The sequence below is a fragment of the Acinonyx jubatus genome, chromosome B1, assembly GCF_027475565.1.
Source record: "Acinonyx jubatus isolate Ajub_Pintada_27869175 chromosome B1, VMU_Ajub_asm_v1.0, whole genome shotgun sequence".
Lineage (NCBI taxonomy): Eukaryota > Metazoa > Chordata > Mammalia > Carnivora > Felidae > Acinonyx > Acinonyx jubatus.
In genome coordinates, this window is record NC_069382.1 from 23,078,017 (window position 1) to 23,102,010 (window position 23,994).

General features: G+C 34.7%; 1 protein-coding gene and 1 long non-coding RNA gene across 3 annotated transcripts in view; one reads left to right on the forward strand and one right to left on the reverse strand.

Annotated features, from left to right (window-relative positions):
• The window catches only part of LOC128314351 (uncharacterized), a 29,814-nt gene extending 14,524 nt beyond the window's left edge, over positions 1-15,290 (reverse strand). The window contains exons 1-5 of the long non-coding RNA XR_008295884.1: positions 15,235-15,290; positions 12,633-12,837; positions 10,606-10,700; positions 4,611-4,785; positions 3,119-3,272 (exon numbers count right to left, since the gene is read on the reverse strand). This is a non-coding gene — a long non-coding RNA (uncharacterized LOC128314351). The remainder of the gene's footprint in view (positions 1-3,118; positions 3,273-4,610; positions 4,786-10,605; positions 10,701-12,632; positions 12,838-15,234) is intronic.
• Positions 1-23,994, forward strand: part of SGCZ (sarcoglycan zeta) — a 749,844-nt gene that overhangs the window by 75,764 nt on the left and 650,086 nt on the right. The gene's annotated exons all lie outside the window — the stretch shown is intronic.

Here is a 23,994-nt window from a genome sequence, read left to right on the forward strand (position 1 = left end):
TTAAGGGAATCTGCTGATGGAGGCTTACCCCCATGCACCATGTCAATCAGACAGCTTTGTGTAGTGCGTGTAGCTGTTTCCCCTTTGCTCAGGGGCTGAAGGGATGGATTGTAGTGCTGGCAATATAAAGGAAGATGTAATTTGATTTTTATCATTTTGTCTACTCTGAGAAGTGCTTGTGTTTGTAGTGGAAGGGCATGGTCCTTTCTAAGAATAATGTGCACTCTGTCCCTTGAGTGAAAGGAAGGAGGCAGCCAGAGAGTTTGAAATGTTGATCATATGGCTTAGCTTCTCCCATCGGGATATATGGTAGTATCATTAATCTTGATAGGAAACCCAGGAGCAGGAACAAAGGGATTTTATTGTTTTCCTTCATTTGTTTTTGTTCTCATACTGGGCATAGAGGGCAAATATGAGTCAGTATTAAATTTGAAAACTTGCAAGAGAAAATGTGCAAGTTAGGGTCCAGAAAAAAAATTAGGGCATGTTGATAAGTCCATCATGTTCTTTGAAATATTAGGAGTCACGTGTGTTATTATATTAATTTTAGTAAGAATGGGTGAAAACACACAAATATTAACATTTCATAAAACTTTTAGAAAATGTATAGTTAATCATATGAAATCAAACTGATATATCCAAGATATTAAAATATTCCCATTATGTGAATAATAATATGTTGATTAAGTTGAAACCACAATCATGAAGATTTCCCTAGGAAAAATAATGTTAATAAAAGGAAGGTGCTTGTTGTGATGAGCACTGGGCTATGTAAGTGATGAATCACTAAATTCCACTCCTGAAACTAATATTACACTATATGTTAACTAACTAGAATGTAAATAAAAAAGTGATACAAAATTAGTGTTCTAATACAAATTATTCATCATTAATGTATTTTTGCTTTAAAATAGTGAGAGTCTGCATCTGTCTTAAATACTGGAATATGAAGCTTATGTTTTTCAGGCGACTGTCACTCTGAAAAGATGTCACTGCTTTGTATTTAGACAACATAATGAAAATTTGAATAATATATATTATATTTTACAGCATATCATTTTAATCATATATACCAGTAACTAGACAATAGTCTATTATATTCTATAGAAGGAAATAAAAATTAGATTTAACTCAGATACTAGATTGAGTTAAACACATTCAATGTGACGTGAAAATTGAAACACAGAAATGGCGATTCTAGAAACTGAGTTGTTTTCCTTGGGTGCTTAAATCTGTTCCCCTTCTGAAAACCCTTATGATTTCAATTTGCCATCAGAATAAAGCTCAAAGTCCTTATTATGCCATATCATACGTTCCATGATGGGATACTAACTTTATCTTGATCTCTTTATCTCGATCCCATGATGGGATACTAACCTTATCTTGATCTCTTCCCCCTACTCTGCCTTTTGTTTCTGTTTTTGTCTGAAAAAGCCATGCTACTGAATGCATTTGTGTGTTCCTGTGAAAGCTGCTCCTCTTCTTGGAAAACTCACCTGTCAGTGTGACAGATCCTCTTTATCTGCAATACTTCATTCAATTATCAACTCATTTATTAAAAAAAAAAAAACATCTTTTTGCTGTGTTCCCTGATTTCCTGGGTACATTACTCACATGCTCACTTCCTTCTGCATTTAATAGGCACCTTTGCATTTTATTGATACCATTAGTTTATGAGTCTGTCTCAATCACAGAACAACACACTTTTTGGTGACTGATACCACGTCGTATTCTTCATTCTAACAATACATCCTGGCATAGAATACAGGTTCAATGGAAGTTTCCCGAAGAGTAAATAAATAATGACCTCTGTGCTTTAGACGGACATCTCTGCTCATGCAAATAAACTGTGAGAGCATAAAAATACCATCTACATATTGAAAAAAACTTTATAATATTCAACTTTTACTATGTAAATTATACGTGTGTTTACCTCTTTTACTCCCCCTTCCCAACACACACACAAATAGGCTAACCTCTGTGAGAAGTAAGAGAAACTAGTTAAATTAAAAAAAAAAAATTCAACACAAAAAGTACTTATTGAACACCTATTGTGTATTACTTTCTATAGTAGATAAACTGATGATAGAAGTTTGCATACTATAATTTTTCAAAAGGTTCTCACTTCCCAGTACAAATTTGCTAGAACTCTTAAATTTAGGTTGGCATCATGTTTTAAGCATACTTCAAAACAACTTTGTGTTATATGGACAATTATTACCCTCATTTTATTTTTAACAAATTAAAAACAGAGGCACAGAGAGCTTAAAAATGCTTTTGAGGCTCTTACTACAGTATTGGAACTGGAAGTCCAACCTAGTAAGTCTGGCTCCACACTCTATGTTCTTAACCACTATATGTTTGCAGTAGTTGATGATTTTAAGGAGTTCATGGTTTGTAAGAAGTGGTGGATTTAGAGGTGAGTAATACAAACAATGGCATAATATAAAAAAAGTACTCTGAAAGAGAACAAAGGAGTGCTTGGCCATGAAATTGTTTAGATCAGAGATCAAACTACAGTCCACCGGCCAAATATGGCCTACAGTCTGTTTTTGTATTGCCTACTGTCTCAGAATGTGTTTTCACATTTTCCAAATGATTATTAGGAAAACAAAAATATTTTCTTGACATACAGAATTTTGTGAAATTTAAACTTTGGTGTCCACACATAATGTTTTATTGGAACATAGACATACTAATTAGCTTATTTGTTTCTGAAAGCTGCCTCCCTGGTACCACAGATTTGAATAGTTGTTGGAGATCGCATGGCCTATAAGGCCTAAAATATTTACTATCTGGCCCTTTATAGAAAAGTTGTATGAATCCTAGTCCAGAGAGAGCTTTTTCCACCAACTGCAGTTTGGGAGGAAGAGCATGCATGGATATAAAGCCATGGAGATGTGAAGGATCTTGGTGTGTTTAAGAAGACACAGATAGTTGAGTATGGCTAATGTCTATCTGCCAATTGAGTTGCAGTTTATGGAAAGAAGTTCCATTTTTTTTCAGCAGGAAGTAGAAACTATCGAACTGTTTTAATGGACCATTCCTCCTTTTTCTAAGCACTGATAAATAAATGTTGATTTTGCTTCAAACTTAATAACCCATGTTGGTTTCGTACCTTTTAAAAATGAGTTCTTTCTTCTCATCTTCCTGTCCAGTAGGCCATGCTGCTTCTTACCATTATTGACAAGGTTTCCCTCATGAGGAATTGTTTATCTGCAACCCATTTTTCATAGGATAAGCCTCTTGTGAGTTCCTTAGATGAGATGTATCTTACAAAGAAATGTTCATTATTATTTTCATTGTTTTTTTATTCTCATCATTGTCATTTTCATTACTGTTGTCATGCATCTTTCTCCATCTGTTTTCCCCTTGCTCCCTAAGGTTTTTCTGCTACACTTCATTTCTTATTAGGAATTTGTTTTATTTGGTAGATGTATCTTCATTATTTTCTTACTACCTTCTTTCCACCTACCAGGTGACTGGTGTGTGTGTGTGTATACATGTGCATGTACATGTATGTAACAGAGAGGGTCCAACCATGTTAAAAAATTTAACTGGTATCCACTTCTGTGCATAAAATAATGGTCAGGACTTAAGATCCATCATCCTGCCAATGAAGTTTCTAGATATTAATCTGATTTATGAGGAGTATTTGGGTTTCGTTTTATCTGTTAAATGAATTCTGTCAGTGATCAACTCACTGACACCATGAACAATGGCCAGGACGGGACCACTGGAATCTCATTTGAAGTGAGAGTTCTGTGAATGATCAGCACAGTTCTCTTCCCTTCCCCCTCCTCCTCCCACCAAGTGATCTGTGATGCCACATTACAGAAACAGTAAATCATACTCAGGAATTTCTTGATGTTAGGAGGATGAGTGTTTGGTGGGAAATGGTGACCGTCAGCAGCTTGGTTTTGGATCCCGATGGGGAAGGGATGCTGGGTAATAAGGGGTCACAGCCAAGAAACTACACAATGTTAACTCTAAATTATGATTACCATTCTTGCACAAAAGTTCCTTAAATAATAAAAATACAATTTTAGATTTGGAGAAATCTTCTTAAACAGATAAGATATTATTTCTTTTCTATTTCCCATAATGCTTAAGTCATTCCTGGTGTTCTGGTAAGCAACTGAAACGGAAGAACTGTTTCAGTTCATTATCACTATAGGGCATTACATGGAAACTCAATCCATAAAAAAAAAGAAAAGAAAAGAAAAAAACAAAAAAACCCCACTGCATTTCATAAAGTCTCTAAATAAATTATTTTGGCTGGCGCGGTCACTGGAAGAACACAGCCTCTTATTCATTCAGTGTTTTCCTTTACAGACCATTAAATCACATGTCAAAAGGTTTTATAAAATTAGAAATGTCACACACATGGTACAAATCCTTAAAATGCACAGCTAGACATAGTTAAAAATCATATATATGCTCTCTGTTATTTTTTGTCATACAGATTTTAGTGCTTAATAAAGTATACTGTCTACTGGACTAAAATCTTATTTTCTAGAATCATGTAAAAATGAGACCAAAAGTCTACTCTGCATGTAGTACGTAGAATTGGGATTCCACTATTTGGACTCTGTCACTATGTTGCTTACCTTTTTCCCATTCACTGATTTCATTTATCAAAAGCAGCCAGGGGTCTCTGTCATATATAGCATTGTTCTGATAGTGATGGCAAGTCTCAATATGAATTCAGTAGAGTCTCTGTTCTTAAAGACTTCTTAGTGATTATTATCGTGATTTGTACAGAGTTCAGGACTGCAGAGGTGTCTGTAACATAAGCAGAGACCACTTGCTGACGTCTGTTTTCCTGTACTGTGACTGTAGTTCCATCATCCCACTGGACACAGTTAAAGGCTCACCCAGATTTGAGGGCAGGAGAGAGGTTTCAACATATTGACAAGAGTAGCTTCAAAGCATTATGAAAGAAGATTAAAGGAAGTGTTTAGAAATAAAACACCATATGATAGAATTTATACAGTTCTGAACTTTTCTATTATTAAGCACACGAGAGCTTCCAATTTAGCCTCTGCAAAAACTTAAATTCTCAAAATCTTCTATTGTGCTTCTCTACAAAACTTTTTATATTAAATCTGAGATGAATGAAATTCTGCTAACATTAATTATTATTAATTATTATTTTCCTGATTAATTATTATTTTCCTGATTAAACAACTGTTTATTGAGTTTGCATAAGCCAGGGATTTTGTTATATGTAGGACTAATATTTTGAAGATACAGTCCCAACCTCAAGTTTGTCATTCAGAAGACCTGAAACATGAATAAATAAATGTATTCTTTTGAATTGCAGTATTTCTCCAGAATTGCATATAACCCTTTTAAACTATACCACAAGTAAGTCGCATAATAATTTTTATTTTTCCTTATATAACGGGACTTCATTAAAAATAAGAGTATTATACACAAGAGTTGACTGATAATTAATTGGCAAACATGATAGTGATGATGATGTACCTGATAACCTGTCTCCACCAGGATTAAGTGGCTCCTTTAAATATTGGTCTTTTATTTTTAATTTGATTTTATTTTTTGCAGGCAAAATTTTGGGCAGAATTTTAACCATTTTTGAGCAAAGGAATTTGGTGACTGATCTTTACCATGGCTTTCTTCTCATACTTTCTCTTGTCATTGATGTTCGCTGTTGTTATGCCATAAAAGGTACTTGTTTACTGAGGCTTTTAGATAATTATAATTTTATGTGTCCTGCTTAATAGTTTTATCTGTAACTGGGACTTTATCGTTGCACAACATTTTTCCCTGTAGGATATATGGAGGGGTAATATATTCATCCTGTCTACTTATCTGCCTTACCATTCTGTGGGAATCATTGCCAGAAGATGGTATGCACTTGTCTATGAACAGATAAAAGGAGGAATTTATTTAGTTTCATAGCAATAAAATTAAGTTATATTTCAGGCCTCCAGTTATGAGTTTGTATAGGCTTCATCTTTATAGCATATGAGAAAATGTTTCATATATATAACAGAGACTTACTCTTCCAAAATATTTTAAAATGTAATCACTTTGATGCAAAAAATATTATATTTATTTTATATTTCTATCATAAAAATGAAGTTATTACATATATTTCAACCTTTTTTTATGACTCTGTGAGGTATAGAGAAATCAACTCTGGGTTTCTGATATAAATTAGGGGTGTCATTTACTGGGGTTTTAGGGAAAGCTGAATCATCAGAACTTGTCAGAAAATGTGAGATCCACGGCATCATACCAGAGGTGAACTCTTGGTACTTGGTATTTATCTCGCACTTTGCTAGGCATTTTACATATTGTTTTCATTTCCATGTATTTTGAAAATAATTTAAGTCTCTAAAAGAGTTAAAAGAATAGTACAAAGGCCACCTGTTGCCCGTTGCTGACATTTTGCCACATTTTCAATTTTTGAGCTATTTGAAAATAAAACTGCATACATCATAATTCTTTATCCCTAGATATTTTAATATATATTTCTTTAAAACAAGGTTGGTCTCCTGTATACCAGCAACATGATTATCATCAGCCAGTATGTATTATTGTTTCAATATTTTCTAGTTTTTAGTTCATCTTTACATTTTTTATGATTGTTCGCAATTTTTCTTGATTTGCTCCAGGAGCTGATCAAGGGACAAGCATATGCCATTTGTTACGTGTCTCCAGTCTCCTTCAGTCTAGAGCACTGACCCCCCACTTGCATTATCTTTGTCTTTCTTAAGACATTTTTGTTGAGGTCAAGTCAGTTGCTTTGTAAAATATCTCCTATTTGGATGAAGCTAGATTCATTTTGGATTCATTTTGGCAAGAATACTGCTTTGCTTCTGGTTGACACTTTTGTATCACATCAGGAGGCATTATGTCTGTTTATTCCATTATTTTTAGGAGACTATATGTTTGGTTAACATGTTAACCATTAGTTTTCTTTGTTTTAAGAATATGCATTTCCATCTTTAATGAAGTAATTTCTTGGGTGATCTTTTGAGGTTGTGTAGTAATCTTGTTTTCCAATAAACTGTTGGTATTGCTTTTTTTTTTTTTTTTTTTGAGTTCCAGTTATTACATCTTTGTTCAGTATCTGACGTTTCTTTGAAGAAGTGCTCTTTTCCCTTCCAGATCTCAAGTTTGACTAGGAGTTGCCCTACACTGTGGCTCCAGTGTGCTTTTTGATATATTCCCATTAGTGTTTAGCATTTATTCACTTTCTGACAAAACTGTTGTTCTTCTACTTTCCCTCTACAGACCTGGAATTAACCATTTTCCAAGGCATCCTGATAGGAAGTAGTGTTTAGAAAGTAGCATCTGGGCACTAGATACACTCATTGCTACTTGGGGGTCATTTCTTCATGGCTCTTTAGTGAATGACTCTAGGATGCATATGTTCAAAGGGGAAAAATAACTTGAAAGAACTCTTGAGCTGGACGTAAATGATTGTTCATCATGCTGATTACTGCAACTCAAACTCACCATCCTAGGGTTCTTCTTCATCTTTCCCATGGTGTGCGTGTGTGTCCCATAGTGAAACCCAGAGTTCCCATTTATCTGTATGCTTCCCCACTTATAATTCATAAAATAGTTGCAGTATAAAGACTTCTTTGCAAAGGCTGTATAGAACTAAGTTTATATAAACTAACAGGTAATTGTTTCCTTTTTGTGGTTTTAATTCTTAACCATTGCGGGTACATATTGAGTCACCACTGGGTTTTCTTTATACCTGCTGTGTGGTATTAGTACACCTATAGGTGTACTCACCAATGTTGTGTGTGTGTGTGTATGTGTGTTTAATATATTTGGTGAACAAATATGAACTGGAGTTGGAATTTTTCTTAAGGATCTTTGGCCTGCAACACAGTGTTTCCTCTACAGATATCTAAAGAGCTAAGAACATCAAATGCTTAACTATCTGGATGAAACAAAGAGTTTCTGAGATAAAAGAAGTACAGGCTGTAGAGCTGAAGTTTATGAAGAAGAAAGAGACAATAGATTAAATTATGCTTGTAACTGGACAGATGTGAGAAATCTGGGGGCTCCGTGGCTGTTTTTGGTAATCCTGGAAATGGTCTTTGTTGACACTTTTAGATCGCAAAGACAGCAGCTGTATTTTCGTTCAAAGTTTGGCTGCAGTGAACAGTATTGCACATGCAGTACAGCACCAGATGCTTCTAGAAGGCTGATATCCAAGGTTTTCGTAAGAACTTGACAGGCAGAGCAATCTCAGAGACTACTTTAACCATTATCTGACTATAGAGGGAAACCAGACCTGCAAATCACATTTTGAAGAACTTAGGGAATATCAGCAACTAACTTAAATAACTTTTTAAACTAATGACTGTGATTATTATTTTTAAATTATGATCTTATTTAATATATACTAAACTAAGTTGGATGTTATTTGTCATACTTTACACATGAGGATAATCAGAGAGGTTCTGCAAATTTTGTAAGGTCGAGCAGCTAATAATGGCAAAGATGAAATTTAAATTTAAAATTATCTACCTCCAAACCCCATAACTTTAATTCATAGAGTTTGTTATTCATAAAAGATCAAAGTAAACTGAATAACCATTTATCCAGCGAATAAGCATAATGAATTTTAGAAGACAGAACACAGAATTCAGTAAATTGTAGGGTAAGATATCCCTGCACATTTTTTTTATGTTTTTGATTTGCCTTTGAATTTATTGATAATTAGTTAATGGAGCCTGATTTTAGTTGTATTAGATGAAGATAGATCTCAGAGATTTTGTGTAACATACCTTTTACAAACCATTCCGCACTTACAGTGTACCAGGCACTGTGCTAATTACTTTGCATAAATTAAGTCGTTTACCACACAGCAGACCTGTAAGTTGGGAATAATCATTTTCGTTTTACATGTGAGGAAACTGAGGCTCAGTGAAGTTAAATGACTTGGTAAGCAAATTGCTATCAAGTAGCAATACAGTCATCTGATCCTATACTCTTTACATCTCAGAGATTTTGTTGTTGTCTGGTTAATGTTATTTGTATATTCTTCTATTCTTTTTAAAATGTGAAAGTGCATTTTATAATTAGGTATTAGTCCAAAGTACTTATTTATGAAATGTACTCTTAGGTGTAATCCGAATCAAAATATTATTGTATCATTAAGTTTGAAAAATAAAAGAGGCAAAATATTTTATTTTGTTTCGGGACAGTTGTTTAAATCAGAGATCAGTTTGTGATATATTACTATACCGACTTACAGCACTGTATCGACAAATATTCTAAATGTTTCTACTTTGTTCCTAGCACTGCTCTAGCTGGGCATAGAGGAATGAGGAGAGGAGATAAAACACCTTCCCTCATGGAGCGTACTCTCTAGTGTGTTGAATAACACTTACTTACAAACAAGATACTTGGAGATTCAATAGATAGGATTTAGACCTTAGATGGGTAGGGAGTGGAGCTTTTTAGGTTTTGTGGTATTGATCCAAAGGAAAAAAAAATACACAGAAAACTCTGAAGAAGACTGTATTTTAAATTATTTACCCTAATTAGGAAAAATACTATTTTTGTAAGGATCTAACCCCCGTTCAAATACATTGACAAGCTCTGACAATGTTTCCTGTGACTATATTTGAGGTGCCATGATGAGTGCATGCCAAAAATTGTGAAAAGTCTGAGATTTTTACCTTCTCGCAAGCTAAAGTGTTAGCCTGCCCTAGTTTCATACATGTTGGCAGAAGATCAAGCCTCCTGGGTCAGAGGCAAGGTGCTTTATTACTCATACAGCAGGAAGTATGACCTTCATGTAACCGTCATGTTCACATCTGTTCCTTGAGTGTCCCAAGTCCACAGGAGAAATAGGGGAGGGGGTCCTGGAGGGCTCTGCATACACCATGGATTTGCATCACAGTTGAGGAGTCACAAGCTTGGGATCTTTTATAGGAGATTGCAGTCTTTCATGAAAGATTTCCCGCAGAGAGAAATTATTATTATACTAGACAGCAAAAAATTCTGCCTGGAGGGTGACACTATCTCTGTCTTCCAAGGCTGTTAGCTATACCTATGTCCTTGAGTACTTAATACTGAACAGAGGACATCAGTGTATTTGTTCTCAAAATGAGCAGAAATGTGAGACATCCATAGAGAATTACTTTCAGTATCCTTCACTCTATACTACCGTTTTCCATGGCTTGATAATGAACTATCACTAAAAACTGGTTACTTGTGTATATTGCATATAGGGAAGAATGACATATTTGGATCATATCTATGATGGGACGGGTCATAAAATATCTAACTTACATATGAGGAAAATGAGGTTCATGGAGAATATATTTATGACTCAGTATTCCATAGTTAATCAATTTCAGTGTCAGGATTTAATACCAGATGTTTTCAGTAATCAAAAGAATCCAGCATTCGGTATGTAAATATATCTATGCAATTTCTAGCATAAATAGATAGAACTCCTCCATGCTGAAAACGACTTTCAGAATTTCATGTTAGTATGACATCCACATCAATTTGGCATTCACCCATATTATCAGCTTTCACCTGAGAAACACTTTCCATTATGTAGTTCAGTCTACTGAAAAATGTGCTGGCACGAACCTCCTCTCACAGGTTAGAGAAGTTGGTGCAGTTCTGGCTCAATGCAGCTGGAAAGGTGGTTTCTTCAGGGCAACCTACTGATGGATATTCTAGCCCTAGAATACACATTTAGATGTGTCTAGATTAGAAACATCTACAATGCATTCATGAATTACAGTTTATAGGAAGATCAAAGCAGGACATAATAGCATTCTATGGGGTTTTAAAAGAGCTGTTTTGTTTTGTTTTTTTTTTCTTCTCCAAGATAATAAAGTTTGTTTCTAGAGTTTAGTAAATAGTTAGGTGTCTTTAGTCAGCAGGTCAGCATTATTTTCAATATCCCTATGACGTATCAGCTGGGGGCATTTTAATATAGAAGTCCCTTACATACATACTTTACAGAAATTTGCTTGATTTTTGTGTATGTGATGAATTCTTAAATCCCTCTTTTCTAGCTGACCAAAATTCATATAATTATATATTTGAATTAATGAAGACCATGAAAGCACTGTGACAGAATAATTATCTTTAATTATACTAATTACATAAATGGGTAAAAATTGATGATTAGGGCATTACTTTGTGAAAATAATAGCTTCATATTAATGATTGGATCTTCTTGTGACTTATCTTAACCATCCTCCCTACCTTTCTGACCTACATTTGACATACAAAAGTTTAAGAAAAATTTTGAACTCAGATTCATTCCTTCATATATACCCTGAATTTCTATGCTTTTTTGAATTAACTAAGATGATTTGTGTTGCCAGATTTAGCAAATAAAAATACATTGCCTTCAGTGAAATTTGAGTTCCAAATGCACAGCGAATATGGCCTTTTTAGAGTAAATCCAAATATTGCAACATTGGAGATGAATTCCCTAAGGCAGTACGCTCACTAACTGTTAGTTGCATGTCTTTTTAAGAGGATATATACTCAGCCTTTTATCCAGTATTCCCACAAAATATAGGAAAAATTGCAAGGATTTTATTGAAATGTGAATTAGTCCCAGAAGTAAATTTTTAATGTTTCAGTTTAATCTGTAAAAGTTGTCACCTGCACTTTACAAAGGTCACATGATGGTTACGTGCCCTTCTTTGGTTGCAAAATACAGACATAAATTTTTTTGTGAAGTGATGTTTATATTCTAGCATATTTCTCATTAAGGCAGGCAAATGAATTTAAGGATACGTGTTTTCCCCAAACTAGTTTTTAAAAAAGGACAGATAGTTTCGTGATTTTGATTAACAACAATTTAAATTCCCACAAGTCTTCATCAGACCCCAGTTCTTTTCTATCATATTGTTAACTGACAATGTCCATGTATTACTTATCAAATAATTGTCTGTAATGTTTTCCTCCTGTATTTACTTACTGGGATTCACGAATATGCGGGGATTGCCTTATTCCTCTTGTGCTTTGGTTATTTGGTGAAAGTCAAAAGGCAACAAGTAGTGTCATTATTTTGGGATCTAAAAATAATTCATTTGCATAATGGGGTTTGAAATCCTGAAACACAAAACTCTGCAATGCTCCCCATTGAGAGCAGTTGTGCTTGTGATAGAGAGAGAGAAGTTAACTTAGATGCTCTATGCAATCAGAATATAAGACAATGTTGCTAACTTTATAACACCACTCCAGGACTAATGATTTTCTTAGAAAAATGTTTATAATTTCAAGTTCTTAAATAAACAGAAGATTTGTCTCAGAGTCAAGTCTTAAAGAATGCTTTGCTCTTTTGATCTGGGGACCTGGGCCACTTTGTGGAGGGCTAACCTTTCCTAAAATAGCCCTGAAGCAGTTGTGTTAAGGCCCCTTTGCAGATGCTCCCTAATGTGAGTTTAAATACTGTGGTGTCCTTTATCAAGGAGAACCCACACGCTTCCAAAGCTGTCACAGCTGGCTAACTCTGGTCCGATTCATAAGGGATTAATTGGCCATGGGTGCTCGTGAGCTGAAATACTGTCATAGCGGCTGTAGATCTGTCACTTTGATACACAAGGTAATCAAGTCCAGTAATAGACTCTCCATGAATGTTAATAGCTTACCTTAGCAAGAAATCATTAGAGGCTGTTTACTTGATGTCACATGGAAGAACATAGTCTGGACTTTTAGTTCAAGATCACTTGATATTTTGTGGGATAAACTTCTTTTCCAAAACTGTACTAAATACCAAATACGTTGTGGTTTTTTTGAGACTAACTACAGAGGAAATGAAACTTTGAGAACCTGAGCTTGAGAAAACAACCTCATCTGAAAAATAAAAGTAAAATACATTTTTTTTCTAAATTTCTTTTTAACGATTTTCTGGTAATGGTTCAAACAATCAGAAAATCGAGTGAAAAGTAAAAGTTTACTTTTCCCTTGTTTCCTTCTCCCCCGCCCCATTTAGGGATAACTTGGTTTCTCTGGTATGAAATCTTTCCAGATCATTTACCATTCATTTAAAAATAGAGTTTTATGTATTTTTATTTGAATGGGATTATAGTTTACTTTTCTTCAAAAGCATTTTGGTTGTCTGTATGTATAAATAAATTGCATTGTAATAGTTGAACAATATTCTGTAAATTAAAGGTGAGCTTTAATTTGTTTAAATATTAATTGCATTTCAGTTACAGAAATTTTCTAAGAAAATAAAGAAATGAGAAATAAATTATTTATTTTCAAGGTTATTTTATTTGAAATATATTTTGACGCTGCACCTATCACATATTTGAATGTGTAACCCAGAGTCTAACACTTGCAGCCTTGCACAATATTTAAGGCACTGAATTTTTAATATGAAATTTCATACTGTGGTGTCCTAGATTTTTCAGGAATGATTAAACTTCTCGTTGGATACCACTTGAGAATATTGGTCTGTGGCTCTGTCCTTAGGGGTAATTGTCTATGTTAGGAAATTATTGGAGGGGAGGGGAAAATGATGAAATTATAGATTGATCAGACAAAAAGGTGACTTTGTTGAAATAAGAATTTTAGCATTAACAGTTGAATTGAGGAGAATCTGCAATCCCAAAGTGCAGGGAGAAGTTTGAAGACTGGTAAAGATTTCCTGACATTAAGCACCCTGGGTATTGATGTTAAGCACCATCCAGGAAGAATTCATTATAAGACTCTGACATGTATCCTACACACAAATTTTTTAAGCCAGATGAATTGACTATGTTTCTGGACAGGTAGCATATTTGAATATGTGCATAGGGAGAGAAATACTTTATCATTGTAATTTATCGGTTATGTAAGAAAAAATGTAGCTACAATACACCATCACACAGGAAGATATTGTAAAAGTTATTAGATTTAAGTTTTTTAACAATCTTCAAATGGAGCATATAATTAGCTCTTGAAATTCTGTTATCATTGTATTTAGACTCTAATTAGTGGCCAATCTTTGTAGTTTCTTCTTACCCCCATGTAGAAAATCATCTCGGTATTCAATATGTTTAAAATCAATTCAATTCAGAGTACCCGTATTATAATAGAATGAAGAAATTAAAACAGTATGTAAAAATATGGTGTGAAAACACCAAAAAGGGCATTGGAAATGGGCGTAATATATTATATATAGAGATTATATATGTATATGTGTCCTAGAGTTACTAGGAGAATTGACACATTTAAATCATTTTCAGAATATTTAAGCTACACAACACCTTTAAAGCAATTAGTATAGAGAGTTTAAATTGTAGTTGCTTACCAAATTGTGGATTTCATCTTAGAGTTACCACTCAGTTGATAGATCATAAAAATATGGGCTCATATTTTCATAAAATAATAATAAAGTCAAACCTATTACCACTTGTTACAAAATTGAAGGTTTATTTAAAAATGACATTTATTTTTAGGTTCTGATTACATTTTAATGGACAATTCTTTGTGATGTGGCTGGTGAGTAGTAGTGTTGCAGATTTGAAAGAGGTCTTCATTCCCTGTGTTGTATTACCCTGTACTCAAAACTGCGGTTCATCTGGCCAGTTCTGCCATCTTTTTATGTAACAGGCAACAATCGGTTTAAGATTTATAATGCAAGAGTACTGACTGCTCTGAGGTTTATACTCTATGAACCCTAAAGTGTAAGTGGAGAGGAAGAAGGGATGTCAGTCAGTACTGGTTCCATCCATACGCCTATCTCAGGAAGCCATGCAGCCCAGACGGTAGCCCAGAAAGATGGTGGCACTTGTCTAGAAAGATCTATAGGTGAAAAGCCAGATGGTACAATGAATTGGGTGGTGAAATAAGCACAGGAGGAGAGAGAGACTTAGATGTGCTTGGGACATGTGAATGTGTCCAGAAGTAATTCTCATAATATCTCAATAAAATAAAGTGAATAATCGGCAATTTTGACAGATTTTTAATAGTGACTTTTTGTTGGAGTTTAAACTTATCAGTGTGATACGTTTTATTCTTGGCTTTTCACAACTTGTGAGATTTCTTGAAATAGTATTAACATCAGAACAATTCCATCTGTATCTCCTGAATGTTTGACAAAATGTATTCGCTATACCTTTACCCATTTAAGTCAATAGTTTAGTTCCTTTTTTTAGTAGAAAGCCTATTTCTTTCCATTATTATTAATAATCACCTAGTATATGTAGACAAGAGAAATGTGCACTGAGAGTAAAGAAAATGAATTCGACGTAAGACTTTTACCTTGAGAAGCTTTTATCCTAGCACAGGAGATAGAAATGTAAGCATACAGTTATGACAGTTTGAAAATTACTGGAATACAGGCATAGGTGGAATACTGTGCAAAGAGAAAGGAGTAAGCAATGCACAGAGAGGCTCTAAAAGTGTGTTCTTCCACTGAAATAACTTCTAATAGAGTCCCACATGCCTGTCACAACATAGTCCATCCTTCATGTCTCTCTTAATGGTCGCTGGCCTTCACTGATAACGTTACTGAAATCTGACTATGAGAAACTCCCTCATGAGTAGTCAGGTGAAAGCTTAGCTGTTTTTGGTAAAATATCTTAGATTTTATGTGATAATATTCTTTCAACTATGCATATTTCTTGAGCCTGGTCTTAATGTACTATAGAGGAGTTATCCTGAGCCTGCCCTAAATGTATTTTTCATTTCCTTATTTCTCTCTTCTCCATACTCTATGCATTGTAGAGTACCTGTTTAACATGTCTCAATGACAGGGGCTGCATCTATATTTTATTTGTAAATCATTCATCCCAATTATGACCAATGAGGGCACCAGACAGAGCTTTATTAGGGGTGAATTTTACCAATACAGATCGTGGACCAGATACAGAAATTTATGTGAGTCTCATTCCATACCAGATTATCTTTTTATATATGTTTTTCTGACTGGTCATATAAGTTATTCATAAATAAAGGCTTATCAAGAGCCTTGCTTACAGGAATTGAGGGCTTAAAAATTGTTACAAGCTTATGAAATGAAGACTATCATAGGCAATTATAAAATACTGTTTCTTTGCACTTTCTGTTTGTGGAGACAAGTAAGCCTTCCCTAGTGTTTTATGAAAAAAGCAGCTGACACTTAAAAAAAAGCCAATTAGTAATAGAGCTACTTAATTGTTCATTTGGGTTTATGTCTCTCCAAGTCAGTTTGTTTGCTAACATTTTCAATAACAGCAAATAGGAAGTGTAGTTTAATGTGAAAATCAATACTCAGCAGAGATCAACAAAACCATAGCCACAAACAACTGGTGAACTAGCGTTGTTGTTGTTTTAAATCCATTTGAACAACAGTTTAAATTCTTTTATACCGAATCCATCCCAAGAAAGATCGAAAAGAATGAGTCAATAGTTAGTACAAGTGAGATGAGACAAAAAAATTTATAGGAAATAAAATCACAAATTTTTTGAGTAAACAAAGCATTGAAACATTAAAACTCATTGTGAAATCCAGCATAATATTAAGGTTTATAAATGCACATTTTTTTAATGCAACCTTATTCTGCAACTGTAAAAATGTAGCTCAAAAAGTATTGTTCAGTGATTCTTTCTACAGATATTTACTGGATAATTATAATGTGCCAGGCATTATTCCAGACTCCTGGAATAGATCTGTAAATGATACAATGACATTTCGCCTCATGGAGTTTAGATTGAATGGAATGAGAAATGACTAGAAACTAAGCAAAAGATATACAGCATATAATAGATAATATATATGCACATATATGCACAATTAGCATTTTAGAATATAGTGTCTGTTGTGGAAAAAAAGAAAAATGTAAAGTAGGTTAAAGGGATCAGGAATGACAGTGGTATGAAGGGAAACATTGCTGTTCTAAGTGGGATAATCCTGGAGGCTCACTGAGACCTACTGTTTCACATATTAGATATACACGATGGTGATTTCAAAGTAATATATTTTTCAGCATAATTCAATTTAGCCAATGGCCTCAACTACCCCTTTTTCTTTCTGAAGTCCCCAAGATATAACTGAGGACAAAATGCCAGTCTTATTAGCTAGAACGTGGACTCCAAAATTCAGTACCAAATCTATTGACATGGGCTGATCTCAAGAAATACTTTACTTATGGGAGCACCTGGGTGTCTCAGTTGGTCAAGCGTCCAACTTTGGCTCAGGTCATGGTCTCATGGTTCATGAGTTCGAGCCCCACATCGGGCTCTCTGCTGTCAGTGCAGAGCCTGGAGCCTTCTTCGAATCCTTTGTCTCCCTCTTTCTGCCCCTCCCTCACTCTCTCTCAAAAATAAATATTAAAAATTAATAAAAAATACTTATGCTAGGCCATCCTGAATGAAAACAGATAAGGTATGCCTCATCTGTTTTTAGTTTGAAGACTAAACTAGAATCTTAGACCCGTCCCTTTGTTTGCGAGGGCAGTCCAGTTCTTAGACCTGCCTTCTGGTGCCTGAACGACACAAATATTGGGACAACTGATAGCCCCATTATAGCTGGTAAAAGTTGTTCACTTTGGGCCTGTCCATCCAGAACAATAGGTACAGATTTATGTGTCACATAAGGGCATATAAGAGAAAAAGAGAGGATTCAGAGAATGAGTCCTCTTTACTTTGTCACCTTGACTCATGAGAAGAAGGAAATCACAGAAATGGTGCACCCGTTCCAGGACTCCAATAACTAGTGATGTGACTCAGTGATATTCTATAATATCCCAGACCAGGGAGTGAAAGAAGGGTGCAGAGCATCATATCTAGGAATCTGAGTTACATTAAAAGTGGATGGTAAGGAGGGAAGGCCTTGAGACTTGAGAAGTGAGGAAATGTCAACAGTGTATGTAGTGTATGCATAAAGGAAACATTTCTTGAATGCTATTGCAACAGGTCTCATAATGTAGAATGAGTCTCCTTATTTTTTGTTAGTCTGTTAATAAAAACTGAAGGTAAGACACATTCCTATAAAAATATGTGCATCCTAATGTAAATGTATTATTTGACATAGAAGTTTGGACATGTGGGGCAGGAATGACAATTGTGGATCCCTTGAATCACGTTAGTTAGTAATGGAGAAACTCATAAGCTTAGAATTTTAAGAAAAGATGACCTAGTTTAGCCTCATTAAAATAAGATGATAGAGCAAAGAAGGGCATGAGAGGAAGCAGTCCAAGTACAAGGTGAATGATGTAATCCATTACCAGATAAATACACATTAAAGTAGTCCACAAATTTGTCTCCAAGATTGATTGGAGCTTGTATGGAAAGGGAAACTGCCCAATTACATAACTGAGAGTTTCCATAAAATGAGGACAGGCCAATTGCTGACAGGTGCAACTATTATAAGAAATAACAATACCTGCCTTACAGTTTCAGATTTCTCTCTTACATAGGTCACCCCAGCCTATCATTTTCCTTAAGTGTAAAATACACTTCAGTTATTCTATGTTTTTTATTATTTGGCATTAAATATATTTACACTGGACTTAAACCATCATTGCCCTAGTGAAATTTAACTTATTTGAGGCTCAGCTAAACTACCATCCCTTAATAATATTAATTTTCTCATCTCATCTCCTCTGGTCCCCTCCCCTCCCTGGCCTGCCCCTCCTTTCCTCTGCTTTCTTTTTAAAGTCCTGTACAATTTCTGTAATTCATTTTGCCTTCTGGCACAATGTCTCAACTTTTATTTTACTAATTAATTCATTCCACAGGTATTTATTGAGTGTCTCCTCTATACCAAGCAATATTTCACTTGCTGGCAATATAATGATGTTCTATAGAGTCCCTGCTGTCATAGAGCTTAAAGTCTAATGGGACTAGACAATACATCGATTATTGCAATAAATTCAGATGATGATTTAAAGGAAAATAATGAGTAATGGGATGGAGTGAATTCAACTCAAATTGGCCTAAGCAAAAATAAAAGGTTATTTTTCAAATGTGTAAATTAAAAAAATTAGAAGCACAAGAGATTTGACTCATATTACCAATTGCATTTAGAACTTACTAATTTAGTTGGTGGAATTACCACTCAATAAATGCATTTTAATGACCAGCACAGTATAGGAAACTTTTCAGTGCAAATAGACCAGAAACTCAGCTGAAACTAGTTTTAAATATAAATTTGACATAATGGAGCAAGTAACTGAAAAGTCCAGAGGAAATGTATTTTGGTTTTATGTTGTCATTCAAAATCGTGGTTCTGTCCTTTCATCTTGACCTCCTTTGTATTTGAATTTGTCCTCACTTTCGCTCCTCTCATTGTAGCAAAGTGTTGATGGAAAGTTCCATTGTGTCCTAAAATCCCCTAAGATCTTACCCACCTCAGAACGAGTCTGAGTATGTCATGTCAGGCAATCCCACACGCTGAATGCCTTAGATACTTCAGACCTCAAACTGCATCGCTATTAAGTGGGAAAGGGGAGGGAGGAAATAGGGAACAACTAATTGTTAACCACATTGTCTATCTCTGTAATTAGGGAAACAGTATTCTAGATAAATAGAATATGTCCTAACATGTTATATGCAAATGTTGTGTAGGATCTTTATATTTATTGGATTAGAATGCTTATTGTCTTTATGATATTATCACCATTATGTTCAATACATATTAAATAGTTGTCTCTACTTTTTTACCAGAATATAGTGGCCACACAAGAAAAATATTCTAGATCCCATTAGTAATAGACTCATAAATACATATATTTTTTCTAATGATTCTTACACTGATTTCATTTCATTCTTTTAAGTGCATGGTAGCTACTTTAGAAAGTCAGACTCTTAACTTTTCTTCTGTAAAATATGTCATTTGTTAATCTACTAAATTTCCTAGAGAGAAAACCATATCCCTCTCTATCACTGATCTGTTCCAACTTTATGTTCACGATTTAAAACAAGATATAAAGTGATATTAAGAACAGGGGTGCTTGGGTGGCTCAGTTGGTTAAGCCTCCAAAATTGGCTCAGGTCATGATCTCACAGTTCACGAGTTGGAGCCCTGCCTGCATCGCTCTCCACACTAACAGTGCAGAGCCTGCTTGGGATTCTCTCTCTCCCTCTCCCTCTCTCTGTCTGCTGCACCCCCCACTTGCACCCTCTTCCTCCCTCCCTCCCTTCCTCTCTCTCTCTCTCTCTCTCTCTCTCTCTCCCTCTCTGTCTCAAAATAAATAAACTTAAAAAAAGATATTAATAGCAATAAGTTGAAAATATATTTAAAGATGGGCTTACAGTAAGAAAGATGTCTTAAAAACCTGTGATTTTCTTTTGCGGGGGGAGGGCGCCTGGGTGGCGCAGTCGGTTAAGCGTCCGACTTCAGCCAGGTCACGATCTCGCGGTCCGTGAGTTTGAGCCCCGCCTCAGGCTCTGGGCTGATGGCTCAGAGCCTGGAGCCTGTTTCCGATTCTGTGTCTCCCTCTCTCTCTGCCCCTCCCCCGTTCATGCTCTGTCTCTCTCTGTCCCAAAAATAAATAAACGTTCAAAAAAAAAATTAAAAAAAAATAAGACCTGTGATTTTTCTTTTACATCTAGTTTAAAAAGAGTTGTACAATTAACAGCATATTTCATATTTAGCAAAGAAATTTAACATTTAGTTCTCCACAATGCTTCAATAGAAATACCTGTTATTAACTATGTCAGCCTGATTGTTTTCTGACTGCAGTTTTCAATTAGACACAATCTCATCTATTCATACAAAGGGGAGGGAAAGAGAAAAGGAGAATTCATTTACCAAATCAGGAACTTGAATAGGCACTTACAGTAATACACATTTCGCAAAATTGTTTTGCTTTGTATAGAATTGATTTCTCAAGATTTAAGTAAATGTAGCTAACTTGATTAAAGGTGTGTGCCTGGAGACATCTTTCTTGGTGCTTTAAGTATTCTAGTTTATAATCAGAGGAGTTTTTACTCATGTTGCATCATAGCACCACCGAATTGCCTGTCTTCTTTCATGCTTAATGTGTTTTAAAGGCTTTAAAGAAACACGCATAAGATTCTTGGAAGTTACATGTTTGGAAGTATTCTACGATGGTAAGAAAATGAATATCTGAGATCTTCTGTGATAACAAGAGTGAGAAATAAAGACTGTTGTCTCACTAGTTACTTTGAAAACTCTTACTTTTCTTACTTATTGGGACAACAACGAGAGAAATGCTGTCCCTCGGAATGATCCAGTAAAATAAAACTTTCTTAGTGCTTCTACCCAAGAGATTCTAAATGTTATTTCCTTGTACTCTCTGCATATTAAAGAAAATATTTCTGTGGACTTTTTTTTTTTTTTTTTTTTTTTTTTTTTTTTTTAGTTTATTTATTTTGAGAGAGCACATGAGCAGAGGAGGCACAGAGAGAGAGAGAATTCCAAGCAGGCTCCACACTGTCAAGCGGGGCTTGAATTCACAAACTGTGAGATCATGACCTGAGCTGAATTCAAGAGTTGGAGGCTTAACTGACTGAGCCACCCAGGTGCCCCTCTGTGGAATTTACATGCAAAAACTTTTAAGTGATATCATAATATTATAAATGACTATTTCACCTGGGCCTAGAAGCAGCATTGCTTGGGGTTTGAGTCTGAGGACAGTAAACAGGAAAGTAATCTTTTAAATTTATTTTATTTAATCATTTAATCTTATTTACTTCGTTATTTTACCTCTGCTTATTCCTCTTTCTCCCAGATGTAAAATATCCTTCCTCATTCATACTTCAAAAGACATTATACACATCAATTTATTTTATTCAGTTAGTAAATTTACTCAATTTAATGTACTCAGATCAGTAATTTTGACTACTGAGGTTAAGAAGCAATCTTAAAGTTCCCTGTTTTTATGTGCATATTCTACTGGTTTGTCACTTTTCACTCCTTTCTAACATACAGTTTGAATGATGAAATTTAATACTATTTATCCTATTTAAATTTCACCAATCTATCGATTTAATAATGCAGTGTGTATCTTTGGGTTTTTGTACCTGATGATCTTCCTTCGGTTCACTATACTTATGTTAGGTTCCAACTATAAAAATGTATATCATTAATATTTAAAGAATTCTTTATACTCCTGGAGGCAGAATCACGGAATTTAGGCAAGAAACTAAAAATCTTAATTTTTCCATTCTACATCTTGGCTCTGACTTTAGAAAATATACTTGCTTTGTTTGAGTTATTCTTTTTGTGTATTTCTTTGCTATGGTAACAGTTCCTCTAAACGTGGGTGAGTTATTTACCCAGTAAGTTATTTGAACATGGACAAATTGCTTTTAAAATTTGTCTTACAATAGACCATCATCATGTACAAAAAAAAAAGAAAAAAATTGGTGCTGTGGTACCACAGACCTGAATCCCATATGAAACATTTCTACTATGATAGTCCCGATAGGAGTCCTAAATTTGTTAGGTTACATGGTGTACTTTGACCAAAAGCACCCCCCATCCATGTATATCATCGGTGGAATGCACATCCTAGGATCCAGTGGTAATGAACTTGGGAATATCTGCATTTATAATTTGAAAAGTGACTTATCTTGCTGTTAAACCATACACTGGAAGTTACAGTGGCACAAGTAACATTAGAGTATTATGGTTTTATTTAAATTCACATCCGAATAAAACATTTATTGTCTTTACTTGGTGAAAGTTTCCACTCTCAATGAGACCTAAATTAGGGTGAGGAATGTTTGGAGCAGTGGAAGATTTTTGTCATACTAAACGTTAGCTGCCAAGGAAACTGGGCAGAAAACATTGTGACTATTGTAACCTGACTGCAGCATGGCTTTATTTTGGTTTTAACATCTTCAGTTGGGTGATAAAGTAAATGACATAATAGTAATAAATCAGGCAAGCTTAGCTTGCTAATTTTGTAATTATACATATAATCTAGGTTTTATAGAGTGTAAGCTTATTGGCAAATTGAGTATAATTTGATATTATAAATATAAGATTAATTCATGTAGTGAGGTAAAATATTATATATTGAATGGAAATTAGATGATAGTAAGTCAACCTAATTCTTGTGTATTAAATTCTCCTAGATTTTTTTCACTTTTATATATGAAATGTGATAGGTATATATGATTTATTTGCTAGAACTCAAGGATAATTATTTCACTAACCCCCAGCTTCTATTAAATCATTGGAGAAAATAACACTACTTACTTCATGTGTAAACTGCTATGAAGATTGCATAAAATAAAGTATTTCAGGATCGTAACAGTACTGTATGCATCATAAATGCTCCATAGCTAATAGAATAAATAATATATATTATAATCTATTTTATTTCTGGGGTTAAACATGCACCATTTTAAAGCATAGTCATTTAATTTTGTTTAGATATCTTATTTATAAGTGATTCCTTCCCTGAAATAAGTATCCCTTGCCCACTTTTAGCTTTTGCTAAAAATCTGTTTTAAAAAATTTAAATGTATTCATTTATTTTGAGAGAGAGAGAGAAAGAGTAAGAGTGCAAATGGCAGAGGGGCAGAGACAAAGAGAGGGAGAGAGACACAATCCCAAAGAGGCTCTGCACTGACAGTGGCATGCTGGAACCCATGAACCCCTAGGGTTATGATGTGAGCTGAGGTCAGACGCTTAACTGACTGAGCCCCCCAGATGCCCTGCTAAAAATCTCTTTCAGGAGTCTCTTATATATTTCCTTACTGAGGAACATGAATAAATCATTCTAATGAATTTCTTGGGGGGTGTATTGGAAAAGCTGAGTCATAACTTTCTAAAGAGTCCTTATAGTATCACAAGGAATAAGCCTGGGACACATGTGAAGTGAAATTGTTGCTCTGACATTTATAGTTTTTTATCATAACCTGAAGCGTGGGAGTCAGGGTAAAACTCCACATCTGTTTGCTTGCCAATCCAAACCAGCATATTGCCTTACTGGATAAAGAATTTTGAGAATATATAATATTTAAGGTGGGCATAACTTCAGTCAAATCTGGGTTTGAATTTGCCTCTGGCTCTTCCTTTTAAAATTCAAATTCCTCAACTATAAGATGATGATAATTACTACT